Source organism: Myodes glareolus, chromosome 6 (genome assembly GCF_982192425.1).
Source record: "Myodes glareolus chromosome 6, mMyoGla1.1, whole genome shotgun sequence".
Taxonomy (NCBI): Eukaryota; Metazoa; Chordata; class Mammalia; order Rodentia; family Cricetidae; genus Myodes; species Myodes glareolus.
The window spans coordinates 17619903-17634530 of NC_142031.1; the positions used below are offsets into that span (position 1 = coordinate 17619903).

At 46.8% G+C, this 14628-nt stretch overlaps 1 protein-coding gene across 2 annotated transcripts in view; it reads left to right on the top strand.

Moving 5' to 3' along the window:
- Window positions 1-11359: 11359 nt before the first annotated feature.
- Window positions 11360-14628, top strand: part of Cdc42 (cell division cycle 42) — a 38891-nt gene continuing 35622 nt past the window's right edge. For both annotated transcript variants that reach the window (XM_048443283.3, XM_048443285.3), the window contains exon 1: window positions 11360-11468. The gene's annotated coding sequence lies outside the window, so the exon portion shown is untranslated. The remainder of the gene's footprint in view (window positions 11469-14628) is intronic.

Sequence of the window (14628 nt, forward strand, 5' to 3'; positions counted from 1 at the left end):
CTTGAACTTGCCAGAAGTCAAGGGTGACCCTGAACTCCTTATTCTCCTGACTTGTCCTACAAATACAGGTGTTACCAGCACCTCCAGTTTTCTTTTTCCTTTCTCTCTTTTCTTTCTTTCTTTCTTTCTTTCTTTCTTTCTTTCTTTCTTTCTTTCTTTCTTCCTTCTTTCTTTCTTCCTTCCTTCTTTTCTTTCTTTCTTTCTTTCTCTTTTTCTCGAGACAGGGTTTTTCTGTGTAGCTCTGGCTGTTCTGGAACTCAATCTGTAGCCCAGGCTGGCTTTGAACTGCCTGCCTCTGCCTCCTGAGTGCTGGGATTAAAGGCATACGCCACCACTGCCTTTTTTTTTCTTTTGACTGCCTCTCACTTTATAATGCAAGTTGACTTAGAACTTTTGATCCTGCCTCAGACTCCCAAGTTTTGGGATTACAGGTACTGCCATGCCAGGTTCCCTCCCTCCCTTTCTGGTGGTCGATCCTGGATTTCTTTCTTTCTTTTTCCTTTTTCCTTTTTTTTCTTTTTGTTTTTTATTGTTTGTTTGTTGTTTGAGTCAGGGTTTCTCTGTGTGACAGTCCTTGCTCTTGTTGTCCTGGAACTTGCTTTGTATACCAGGTTGGCCTCAAATGCACAGAGATCCACCTGCCTCTGCCTCCTGAGTACTGGGATTAAAGGCGTGCACCACCCCTGCCTGGCAAATGGATTTCTTGCATGCTAGACTAGCATTGTGCCACTGAGCAACACCTAGCCCTTTTAGTATCGTCAATTAAAATATATTTTAAGTATGTGTGTGTCTTGCCTATGTGTACATATGTGCTAAAGTGTGCATGATATCCTTGGATGCTAGAAGCAGGAGTTTGATTCCCTGGAACTGAGTGACAGGTTACAGATGATTGTGAGCTGTCCTGTGGGTGCTGGGAACTGAACTTGGTTCTTTGTTTTTTTGTTTTTCCCTAGAGCAGCCAGTGCTCTTAACTGCTGAACCATCTCACCAGCCCCTACTCAGCCCCTCATCATTGTTTATAACACTGGTGCTAAAGCTCTTTTGTGACTTCTGACTTGAAACAACATCTGAAGACCCCCGATGGGCTCCTGTGACATCTTAGACTTGGTTTCTCAGTCCCTGTTCCCTCAGCAAATTTGTATTGTGTGCCCAGTGTGCCATAACACATCCTGTTTTAGGTTTGTCTCACAGTGCATTCTCCTGGTTTAGATGTCCCTGACTCCAGGAGGAGCGACTCTCTTCGTCCTTGGGACTGGACTAGTGCTGGTACAAGGTGGGAAACTCGTGGTTGCGCCCTGATCTTAGGGGATCACAAACAACTTCAGTTTAGAGGTGACTGTCAAATGTTGTGCTGGGGTGAGAACAAGGAGTAAAAGAAACTGCTGCTTCCTGTGATGGGGACAGGGGTAGAAATAAAACCAGGAAGAAGAAGAAGAAGTAGAGGGATGGGGGAGGCTACTTCCTTCTCAGCCCTTGACTGCTCTGTTTGAAAGCTCTTGGGTACTTAGCAACAACTGTGACTGCCCAGCACAGAACCTGGGTGTGTCTCCTGGGCAGGAAGCCACTAACTCAGCCCAAGCAGCCACTTCCTCTCGCCACGAACTCCGCCCCTTGTCAGCTGATCCTTAAGTGGGTTTTTTTTTTTTTTTGGTGTTGTTATTTTTCTTTTAGACACGCTTTTACACAGTAGTCCAGGATGCTCTGGAGCTCACTATGACATCCAAGCTGGCCTCCAGCTGATGGCAATCCTCCTGCCTCAGGCTCGGGGGTGTTGTGATTACAGGCATGAGTCATCACATCCAGCTGCTTAGCATCTTGGGTCCCATGATCACTTCTATCTTTAATAGGGTATGTGAGCTCACACACTTCACACCTCATCTTTGAGCTCCAGTTCCTATATCTGTCTTGTTCCTCTCTCATTCTCAGGTAGGAGCGGCCTCATATAACACCCGAGGTGCAGACTAGCTCACTCAGCATCCGTTGTGGTAGTATCTGAGCCTGCAGCTCGGGGAGGATCAAGTATTCTTTCTCAGCTGCCCCTTGCGTCTTGTTCTTCTGAGCCCCTCTTAAACCAGGGACAGTCTGCAGTCTTGCAGTTCTTTTTTTATCTCTCTCTTTCTCTTTCTCTCTCCTCTGTCTCTGTCCCTCTCATTATTATTGTCTTTATTCTTATTACAGTCTGACTGGCCTGAAAATTTCTATGTAGTCAGGCTGGTCATGAACTTGAAGAAATCCACCTACCTCTGCCTTCTAAATGTGAGGGGTAAATGTTTGTGCCACCATGAATGTATTATTATTATTATTATTATTATTATTTTGATCTAGTTGCTTTATGTGTATGAATGTTTTGCTTTTGTTTGCTATTTTTGTTTTGAGGCAGGATTTCTCTGTGTGGCCTTGGCTGTTCTGGAACTAGCTCTGTAGACCAGGCTGGCCTCAAACTCACAGCGATCTTCCTGACTCTGCCTCCCCAGTGCTGAGATTAAAGGTGTACACCACCACTGTCCAACTGTGTGTGTAAGTTTTACTTGCATGTATGTATGTGCACCACATGCATGCCTGGTGTCTGTGGAAGACAGAAGGTTTCTAATCCCCTGGAACTGGAATTAAGGATGTTGTGAGCTATCATGGCTGCTGGGAATTGAAACCGTGTCCTATTTAAAAGCAACAACTTCTCTTAACCACCGAGCCATCTCTCCATCCCTCCCTCCCTTATAATAATAATAATGATTATTTATTATTATTATTATTATTATTATTTTGAGACAGGGTCTCTCTATACAGCTCTGGTTGTCTTAGAACTCATTTTATAGACCCGGCTGGGCTCGATCTTATAGAGATTTGCCTGCCTCTGCCTCTGGTGCTGGGTGAGGTTTTCTTTGGTGGTTTTTTGTTTAAACCTCTCATTTTTATGTTTCACGAACTGAATTCTTTTTTTAAAAAATTTATTTATTACATATACAATATTCTGTCTGTGTGTATGTCTGCAGGCCAGAAGAGGGCACCAGACCTCATTAGAGATGGTTGTGAGCCATCATGTGGTTGCCAGGAATTGAACTCAGGACCTTTGGAAGAGCAGGCAATGCTCTTAACCACTGAGCCATCTCTCCAGCCCTCACGAACTGAATTCTAACCTTACCTCTTTCCTTTCTCTTTTGGTTTTCTTTTTCCCATGGTCAACAAATCTCTTTACTAAGACTGCTAGCTGGACTGGGTAGTGGTAGTGCATGTCTTTAATCCCAGCACTCAAGAGGCAGAGACAGGTAGATCTCTGTAAATTCAAGGCCAGCCTGGTTTGCAGAGAGAGTTCTAGGACAGGCCCCAAAGCTACAGAGAACCTTGTCTCAGGAAAAAAAAAAAAAAGACTGCCTGCTGGATCTGTCATTCCAGCACTCGGGATGCTGAGGCAGGAAAATCAGGAGTTCAAGGTTATCTTTGCCTACATAGTGATATTGAGACCAGCCTGGGCTACTTAAAACCTTGTCTCAAAAAACAGTGCCCAAATCTTCCTGAACGAGTCCGTGCATTCGTACTTAGCTAGTATTGCACAGTTCATGTGTGGAGGCCGAAGGCCAACAGGCAGGAGCTGGTTCTCTCCGTCCACCATGTGGGTCCTGGGGATAGAACTCAGGTAGTCAGACTTGGCAGCAAGTGCCTTTACTACTGTGCCATCCTGTTGGCCCTCCACCCCTCCCGCCCTGTTGTAGTTCTCCTTCTATTTTGTTCTATTGTCTTTCTTATCCTCTCCCTCAATTCTTGAAGGTTCCTTACTAGTTTCCTGTCCTTCACCCACCTTTATTCCCACACGAATGCACATCAATAACAACTAGAGGCAAGAATCTGCTTTTAAGGGGGAGCAAATGGTACCCTTTTGAATGGGATCCTTTTGGGTCTGAGTTATCTCAGTATAACTTCTTACATTTTTTTATTCATGATGGAATCATATTCTGTTGGTTACACATGCCACATTTTCATATCCATTCATTGGCCAGTGGCCATCTGGACTAATTCCATGATATTGCCTTGTGAAAAGAGCATCAGTAAACATGACTGAGTATGTGATGTGTTTTGGCACGGAGGTTGTACCCTAGCAGGAAGTCCTTGGATAGTCTTCTTTTGTTTTGTTTTGATTTTTGGTTTTTGTTTTTCGAGAACAGGGTTTCTCTATAGCTTTGGAGCCTGTTGGGCAATCTTTTTAACAGGAGGAGACAGAGCATAAGAAAGCTAGAGAAGTGAGATCATGAGATAGTGATAAGCCCGGAGAAGGAAGTGAAGCAGTCAGTGAACCAGGGCTGGGTACCACTTAAGCTCAGTCAGGGGAGGGTCTTCTTAAAGAGGTAAGCTTCCTGCCAAGACTCTAGAGGGGCGGATGAGCTGACTGAAAGACAGGGCAAACACAAAGGCACTCAAAAGCAGGCTTGATAAACACTGGCTGTGTAAGGAACAGCAAAGACAGCAGCAATGTTGGAGCTCGGTGATCAAGTGTGGGTCCACATGAGGCAGAGAGACATACAGGGCCGGCCATTGAGGGCCTCGTAAACTCCAGGTTCCGGGTTTTGTTGCAAAGGCCAGGAGGAATGAAGTGTCAGAATAGGAAGACAACTGGCCCGCAAAAGCAAGTCTCAGATTGCGCTCCTCTTAGAACTTGATCTTTGTGTGGGGGTCTCCCTGAACCCTAAAGGATGAAGGCCGAGCTGCTTGGAGGTGTCTGCGGTTTTTTCTCTTTCTCTTGCCTATCATGGCATCTGTCTTCAGCCACCTAGCTCACTTCCACCATAGATGTGTATCTGGATGAAGCAGGCAAGCCCGGGCCAGTCGAAGGAAAGTCAGTCAGAGAGCAGGTCCAGTGAGCCTTCTTTGACTCCTAAGAAAGATCCAGGTCCCTGGGCAAGCCTATTGATGTGGGCACAAAAGGAGGAGGATAGCAGGAGGGGCTTCCCAGGGCGTGGGTACCTGGGTCATGAAGCAGGCTATGACGGCAGCAGCTACATATGCACATGGGGTGGCAGGTCATTCCAAGAGGGTTTCTGGAGTCCAGCAGCAGGGTGGGGCTCCCAGCAAGACCTGGACTGGGTAGTCATGAATAACCTTGAACTTCTGGTATTCCTACCTCCACTACTCCCCAAGTGCTAAGATATAGTATCGCCACTCTGAACCATCTCCCCTGCTATGCTTTTTTTTTTTGGATCAGGCTCAGACTGGCTGCAACTTGCTATGTGAGTATGTAGCCAAGGATGCTCTGGAACTCCTGGTCCTCCTGTCTCCACCTCCCAAGTGCTAGAAGTACAGATAGGCGGCGGTGGCAGCAGCAGCAGCAGCATGCCTAGCTACTAAAATAATGTACAGTTATTTATTCATTTGCGGGGTGAGGTGTGGACTCGAAACTCACGAGTGAAGGTCAGAGGACAGTTTGCCAGTTGGCTCCTTACACCGTGTGGCTCCTAGGGAGTGGGCTCATGTCATCAGACTTGGCAGCAGGCACCTTTACTTGCTGAGGCGTATCCCAGGTCCCTTTTTAAAAATTGAGATTTATTAATTTTTATTTCATGTACTTAAGGGTTTTACCTGCATGCATCTCTGTGTACCACATGTGTGCAGTGCCTCAGGAGACCAGAAGGGAGTGTTAGATCCCCTGGAACTGGAGTTATGGACAGTTGTGAGCTGCCATGTGGGTGCTGGGAATTGAACAGCAGGGCTCTTAACTCCTGAGCTCTCTATCTGTCCCACCCTCTCTTTTCACTCTTCTTTTTTTAATTTTTGAGATTGTAGTTTAATTACGACATTTCTCCCTTACCTTTTTCCCTCCAATCCCTCCCATGTACCCCTCCTTGCTCGCCTTCAATTTTATAGCCTCTTTTTTAATTAATTGGCATATATATACATTTCTATATAGAACCTATTGAGTTCATACAATGCTATTAGTATGTATGTTTTTAGGGCTGGGCAACCAGTCGGTGTGTCCTTCCCTAGGGAGGACCACCTCTCGCGCTCCAGTTTGACTCATTTGCCTGCAGCTCCTCAGTCTGGCATGTTCACTGATGTGGTCCTTGCTCTTGTTCATCTTTGGGCAGCCATATTGGTGAGACTTTAGAGGTAGAGCTTCTGATGCTGCTAGGAGACACACTCTCACAGCAAAGTCCCTGATCCCTGGCTCGTGCACTCTTTCCACCCAGTCTTCTGCAATGCGCCCTGAGCCTTAGGTGTGGGAGGGTTTTATAGATGCATCCACTGGGGCAGCATGACTCTGCATTTTGATTGGTTGTGGTTTTCTGTAGCCGTTCTGTAGCCGTCTCCACTAGCAAAAACAAGTTCCTTTGATGGTGGGTGGTGAAGACTACACTTACCTGTTTTTCTCACCTTTTAAAAACGGCACAGGTCTGGTTGTGCAGCCCAGGTTGGCCTAGAATTTGCAGAAATCCTCCTGCCTCTGCCTCCCCTGTGTAGTATTAAAGGTATGTGACACTGTGCTTGGTCAAAAGATTTTTTAACACAATTTTTATGAAATGAAATTTATAAAATATTACCTGCGAGGAAAACCTATAAAACAGATAGACTAATACAATGGAAGATCACGAGGCAAGTACCCATGCATGGTCCTCAAGCCTTAAGAATTGTCCTGTTGCATCCCTTGTTCCCTCGTAGGCAGAAGCCCCTTGGGCAATACCAGTAGCTGGGTTTTTATGATAATTGTTGTTTCTCTTTGTACTTTTACTACCTATAAGTCATGGGGAAAGTTTTCAGTTAGGGTTCATTTGGGTAACTCCCACGAGCACAGACCACAGTGCAGTCTCCTTCGTGCAAGGCCTGAATCTTCCTGTCTCTCCACAGCCACTGGGGACAGGGAGGATTCCTTCAAAGTCTCCAGGCTCCTCCTGCCCAGTCTGCTCAGCCCATGTTTCATGTTCAAGGCATCTGCATGCTGCTGGGGCATCACAGCAGACAGAAGCAGCCTAGGTAGTCCTGGTAGAAGAAGCTAGGACTTATCCAAGGACTCCCATACCTGCTTTGGGGGTTTGAAAGAGGCAAGGATCACTTTCAGCAGTGTGTGTGTGTGGGTGAGGGAGTGGTGGGGCAGTAGGAGGGAGCTAGCTTTGTGGAAGGAGTGCCATGATGGTCATTTGTGTGTCATTTTGCAGTAGTGTGTGTGGGGTATTATGAGAGTAAAACCTGTATTCCAGGCAAACAATCTCCCTCTTAGCTATAACCTCCACCACATTTATTGCATTGTTTTTCTTTTGAGACAAAGTCTCATGTAGCTCAGGTTGAACTTGAACTTTTTTTTTCTTCTTTTTGTGGGGGGGGAAGGTTTGAGATAGGGTTTCTCTGTAGCTTTGGAGCCTGTCCTGGAACTAGCTCTTGTAGACCAGGCTGGCCTCAAACTCACAGAGATCCACCTGCCTCTGCCTCCCGAGGGCTGGGATTAAAGGCGTGTGCCACCACTGCCCAGCTGAACTTGAACTTTAAACATGGAAAAAAAAATACATTTAGAGAGAGAGAGAGAGAGAGAGAGAGAGAGAGAGAGAGAGAGAGAGAGAGAGTTTGTAAATGTACTCGCACACTGAGGTTCCCCTGTGGGGGTCAGAGAATAACTTGTGGGAGTCAGCACTCTCCTTCCACCTTAGTGTAGGTTCTGGGGTTTAAGAACTCAGGTCCTCAGGTTTGTGTGGCAAATGCTTTACCTATTGAGTCATCCTGCAGGCCCTGTGGCACACTTTAAATTAAATTAAATCCATTCATTCAACTGGACAGTTCTCACCAAGTTACAGAAGAGAATCTCACTGGGTCCCCTGCCTGCTGGTGTCAGCAGCAGATCCCTCCGACATGCTGAGACCGGTCAAGCCTGGGCTACCCGTCTATTCCTATAGGCTCCAGGTTCATCTCCAGAGTCACATGAAAGCTGGAGTCGAAGCTGTTTCAGCAGAAATGGCCGTGCTGCCATTACCAGAAAGACAGAACCAGAACTACCGGTGAAGGAGAGTTGGGGAACACTGTGATAGCCAGTTTTATGTCAACTTGGCACAAGCTAGAGCCATTGAAGGAGAGGGAGCCTCAGTTGAGAAAAATACCTCCCTCACACCAGGCTGTAAGTAAGCCTGCTGGGCATTTTTTAAATCAGAGGCTGATGCGGGAGGGCCTTTCCCATTGTGGGTGGTGCCATCCCCGGACTGGTGGTCCTGAGTTCTATAAGAAAGCAGGCTGAACAAGTCAAAGCAGTGTAAGCTTCCGCACTTTTCTGTGGACACCCGAACCTCGAAACAGGCGCGCGCTTTCCTGACTCGAGCCCACGAGAACGGACGCATGTCCTAGGGGTTTGAACAGACGACACACATACAAAGAGACCGGCTCATCTGCCAAGAGCAAGTGGCAAATGGCAACTTTATTAAATTTAAGTCAGATATTTATACCAGTGGGCAACCAGGATAAAAAAGGCAAGGCCTCCTCCCAACCAGAAGCAGGAGGAGAAGATTAAAGCTTCCCGGCCCCTCGGGCAGGGTCAGCCAGGGGAGGCAGGCTAAGGGCTCACTGCTAAGACCTTGAATACAGGTGGAATCACCATAACAAAGAGAACCAGGTTCTTGCTAAGTTATCCCCTCAAGCCAGAGCTGGTGCAGAGACTCCAGGAAGCCAGAGGTCATACGGCCCTGCGAATCGCCAGGAGAGAAGGGAAGAAACTTTGCTAGCTACAAAGCAGCATCCCTCCATGACCTCTGCATCAGCTCCTTCCTTCAGGTCCCTGCCCAGTTTGAGTTCCTGTCCTGATTTCCTTCAATGATGGAAGGCAAAGTGGAAGTGTAAGCTGAATAAACACTTTCCTCCCCACGTTGCTTTTGCTCATGGTGTTTTGTCACAGCAGTAGAAACCCTAAGACAAACCTGACAGGCTGCCTTCCTGTTAATTTGATGCAGCTAGAGCCAGGGGACTAGGAAAAGGAGACGCAAGGGACTGGAGTCTCGGCTGACAGCAAGAACTGGGTAGATTGGGGTCAAGGAGTAACCCCACTCCAACTCGGGGTGGTGGGAAGGCCAAGGGTGCCTTCTGACAAAGCCCAACACAAAAGACCAAGTGCTGAGTGAGTCCTTGTCCTCAGAATAAATGTGGGCAAGGCCAAACAGTTGGGTGACACCCCATCAAGATAGGGCAGCTGGTAGAAAGGGCAGGCATTGTCTAGGGACATTCATGGGACTGTGAGGCAGGATGAAAGAAAGAGAGGACATAGCCAACCAGCCTTGGAAACAGAGAAAACCAGCAGTCTCTCTCAGGCTGAAGAAATGGATGTGTGTGGTAGTGAAAAGTTGACATTGTGGTTGTCTAAGTGGGAGAGCACTTGCCTGGCACTTGGTAGGTCTTGGTTTCCATTCTGGCACTGAAGGAAGAATTACAATCGGCAAGACAACCTAAATTCCAGCAGGGTGGGATTGCCCACATGGGGTAATGGCCACATGGTAGAAAGCAGCCTCGGTAAGAGGGGCTTCATTTGACATGGAGAGATGTTTACAGTGCAGCTTTGAGAGAAGTTGATTGCAGCCTGGGAGGTGGCTTGGTGGGGAAAGTGCTTGCCGTGCAAGTGTGAGGACTCAAGTTCTAATTCCTGGGGCCCTCATAAAGCTGGATGAAGTGGCACATCTGTAAGCTCAGAGCTCCACCTTCCAAGTGCTAAGATTACTGACGTGCAATGACACACCCTCCTGGATACAAAGTCATGCCCAGCTAAGTGAACTTCTTTTTTCTTTTATTTTTAGAGAGGGTGCTATGGGCAGACTGAACGCTATGTGCCACCAAGGATGACCTTTGATTTTCCTGCTTGGGAGCTCTGCTTCCCAAGTGCTGGGATCACAGCTGTTCACCCACATGCTTGGTTTATTAAAGGGGTCCTGAGAATCAAACCCAGGGCTTTGTGCGTACTAGGCAAGTACTCTGATGACTGGGTTACACTTCCAGCCAGCAAATGAACATGATTAAGATAAGGTTTCTTCCAATATTGGGAAGCATCTAAGGCTAGGCTAGGTTCTCTCTTCTCTAGCAGCGGTGCACACTAACAGGGAAGACAGCAAATAAACAGGAGCCAAGAAGACAGGAAAGGTAGGAGGATTTGAGAGACCAGAGCTGAAGGGACTAGTATTCGGCACAAGATATTCCAAGACCAAGTTTTCAGCACAAAAGAGATTTATTTGCCCCAGAGGGACAGAGTGGACTCTGAGACAAAGACAGGAGATAGAGAACCAGGGAGAAGGGAAAGAGAACAAGGGAAAGGGTATTTGTCCCAGAGGGACAAAGTTCTGCCTCTGGATAGAGAGGAGACAGACATGGCCCATAGGCAAATGACAGTTTATCAAGGTAAAAGGGGAAACCCTGTGTTAGCATGAGGTGTTTAATTTTGATTGGACAGGTTAATTAGGGCAGCCACAAGGGGGCTTTTGATTGTTGGACTACAGTATTTTGATAGCTGGACATTGGTAGTCAGCTTCAGGAGGAGGAAGTGGCCAAATAAGGGAATAGATCTTGGTGGCTAGCTTTAGGACTGTAATTTAACGGCTTTTAGCAAGACAGAGGGGATGGGGAGAAGGGTAAGGCCTGCCAGAGCCATGTTTGCCATGCTCAGCTGGCTAGAGTCCCTTCAAGAGCCAGCCAAAGGGGCCAGGGAAGAGGAGCCAGGGAGATTAAATGGAGGGCCTTTTTGAGGGGGCAAGTCTCTAGTTCTGAATAAAACCAGGGCTATATTCTATTCTCATGCCAGGACAGGCAGGTTATTGGAGGCCTGTGAGCTTCAGAAAGCTGTGCACAGCAAGTCACTACCTCTCTTTAAAAAGCAAAAAAGAGCTGGGCAGTGGTGGCACAAACCTACTTGCTAGCACTTGGGAAGTGGAGGCAGGAGGATCAGGAGTTCAAGGTCAACCTCTGTGACACATTTGTGTTCAAAGCCAGCCTGGGCTATGCGAGACCCTGTCTCGAAAGTCATAAAAAAAAAAAAAAAGGTATCCTGGGCAAGGGGACGCACAGCTTTAATTCCAGCACTCAGGAGGCAGAAGCAGGAGGATATCTGTGAGTTCTGGGATAGTTTGCTCTATATAGCCCGTCAAAGGCTACATAATGACACCCTGTCTCAAAATAAATTAAAAATAAGATATATTAACAATGTTCTTTTTCACAAAGTTTCAAGGATAAAAATAAGCTTTAGTGACAACACTGTGAACATTTCTGTTCAGAGTTTTATTACGAATAAAATCACTGCTAAAAGGTGCAAAACCTCAGTACAGGAACGCAGCCCGCGCGTCCGAGGCATGGGGCGGAGCTGCGGCTAAGCCCTGCCCACCGGGGGCCCATTCCAGCCCCTTCTCCCTCTTTGTCCCTCCCACTTCCGCGGGCACCCAACCGTGCGTCCCCTGCGTGCTGACGTCAGGCGCGTGCCCCTGTCCGGCAGCCGAGGAGGCCCCGCGCAGTGCTGCCAACGCCCCGACGGAGAAGCTGAGGTGAGTGCGGGGCCCGAGTAGCCTCCCCGCGGGAGTGTGTTATGCACTGCCCGGTTCCAGTCGCGCGCCCCTCGTCCTCCCTCGGTCCTCGAGGGTGCTCGCGGTTGGGGGGCATCCCGGTGCCTACGGGCCTCGAGGGAGGGATTGCCGGGTTCGCGTGCGCTCGCGGGCCCGGGTTCTGAGGGGAACGAGGCGGGGTCGCGGAGGGACTTGGGGCCGGAATGGCGGCAAGGCGCGGCCGGGGACGGCGGCGGCCGAGGGCGCCACCCGGCCGAGCTGTCAGTGGCGGCGAGAGGACCAGGCACACCCATCCCACTCGCTCCCCTCCCCCCTCCGGCCACCCGCGGGCTCCGCTCCGGGGACGCCGGGATGCGGGACAGCGGACGTAGGGCCGGGTCCCGGGTCGGAGGCCGGGGGCTGCCGCTACGTTGTCGGCCTCGACTTCCTGCTTCCCGGGCTCTGCCGTGGACGCGTTGCGGCGGGCGGGGGAGGGGAACGGAACTGCGGCCGCAGGGCCGGGCCGGGGCCGAGGTGACGGACCGGGCGCCTCTGCGCTTGCGCCCCTCGGCGGTCCCCAGCCCCGCGCTGCTGGGTCTGTCCGCTCCTGCCCCGCGGCTCCCTGGGCTCCCGCGACTGGGCCGGCCTCCTCGCCTTCCGGGACCTGCCTAAGCACCTCCCGAAACCCCGCCTGGCCTCTTGCTCGGTTCCTCATAACTAGCAGGAAATTTTCTTTGTTGGTTTTTTAAAAAATTCCTCTTTCCTCCCCTTTAAGTCCGGGAGAAATGCAGTGTTGAAGATTACGTCATCGCAGCAGAAGGGGTGAGAGTTTTAACTCCTACAAGTCAGGGCTCACCAAATTAAGACAACATCTTGCTTAGTGGGTCACTCAGCACGTCGGTCCAGAGTAAGATGGTGTATTTTTTTTTTTTTTTTGTCGTTGAAATCATTTTGCCTTGATGGCTGCCCGAGATGCACCTAAAATATGGAAGCTTAAAAATCTTAGGGTTAGGTTATTTTGACCAGAGGATACACTGTCTGCAGCCACTTGGGTAGGCATGAACTTTAAAGGGCCCCTTGGCAGTACTCGGGTCAACTTTGTTGTGGGAACAGTTCTTTGCCACACTAATTGTGAGTCAAGGAACCTAAATTCAGCGCATAGTGACCTTAGAGTGAGCTGCAAAGAGAATTTAGTTATATACCTGATTTGTCTTTGTTAGGATTGCAACTTAAAGTTGCATGCTTTAGTTTTACCATTATAAATGGCTTTTGAATTTAGTTTTTATTTTGAAACAGGGTCTCCAAATTTAGTCCTGGCTAGCTTTGAACTTAAAGGGACATTCCTTCCTTCTAAGTCTCTCTTTACAGGACTTTTAAAAATGTTCTGTCAGGGGAAACCGACAGAATAAGTGTCTTGTCTCCCAAGTGCTGAGATTACAGAAATGAGCTATTTAAGTTACCACACTTGGTTTTCATTTTTAACCCCCAAAACTTGAGTAATATTTTTAGATTTCTTGTATCACTAGAATTGTGTCCTTTGATTATAAAATGCAGCAGTGTTGAATATTAACATTGCAAAGTAAATGAGATGCAATTGTGCAGTGCATCCTTGTAAGGGTGGCTCGTGTTTGAGAGTTTTCCCATTATTGCTCATTTATATAGAAAATAGCATTGCTTGTTAAGAAACACCAGAGTGGTTTATTCAGATTGGCTTCCTGTAGTTCATCGATATGGCGCTGAATCTTCCAAAATACATTGTTATCCTTAATGTGACCTAGGAGTATAAAATTGGAGCACTTATCTTCTACTGTATTTTTTAGCCTTCTATATTTAAAAAGTTTGTATGTGCACCAGTTTGCATTTTTTTTTCTTTTGAATTTCATAGTCTGGGCTGGTGAGATGGTTCAATGGATAAAGAGCACTTGTCAGGCAGGCCTGACTACTTAGTTGGATTCCCAGAACCCATTGTGGAAGGAGAGACTCTTGATTGTCAAAAGTTGTGATCTAGCCGCATTTAGTGGTCCATGTTTTCAATCCTAGAGTTTGGGAGGCAGAGGCAGGAGCATCTCTTGAGTTTGAGGCCACCTTCATCTACATAGAGAGTTCCAGTACAGTCAGGGCTAGAGAGGTCCTGTCTTGAAAAACAAAGCAAAACAAAAGCAGTCCCCTGATCTTTACACTTTCTGCTATCGTGCATGTGTACACACTTATAAATATACACAGTAATAATGAATAAAAAGAAACAATTAGTTTGGATTTTTAAGTTTTAGACTGAGGCAAGGAAATAAGAGATTGGTAGTTAACTGAGTATTAAAAAGGAGCTTGTATATATATATATATATACACACACACACACATATATATACATATATATATATATATATACATATATACACACATATATGTATATATACACAGTAATTCGTTCAAGACCCAAAGGTGTCTTGTTAAATTCTCTTAAGATGTTTTCATATTGTGAGAAATCCCTGTGCTTAGTAAACACATTTCCCCTCACTAGTAATCTAAGCAAGCCCATCAAGATTAATCCTGAAGTTTACAAAGTTTAAAAAATGTCAGGATTTGTTTTCTTAGGATTTTTTTTTGCACTTGAAATATTTTTTAAATGTTTATATTTCATATTTTCATATATGTATACAAAGTGTTTTATATTTTGATCATATTCATCCCTATTTCCCTCCTCTGCCACCCAGTCCTGTCCCCAACATATTCCCCTCCCAACTCTGTCCTGTTTTGTAATGTGCTGAGTCCAGTTAATGCTGCCTCACTTGTTATCTTATGATCTATGAGAGAAACATTTCTAGTTATTTTTTTGTGTACACTGATAAAAATAATTTCTCTAAAAGCCATTAAATTTGCAAAGTTATGTACTCTTTTTTTGGGAAGGAGCACTGATAGAGCTTGGAAGCTCATGTCAAACTGCTTTGATTTATTGTGCTACAATTTAAATAGAGTTCTCTCATTTTAATTTTTTTTAAAGAGGGTAAAAAACATTTAATCATTTTAGGTCACAAGATCTCTTATGAAGGGAAACAGTGCATTTTGGATGCACTTTTCTCCTATAAACAGCTCTCTGTGTTCCTCAATGTTAAAGGGCTATTCTGTATTTCTTGGATAGTGCCTTTTCAGTCTTTGCAAAATGTTT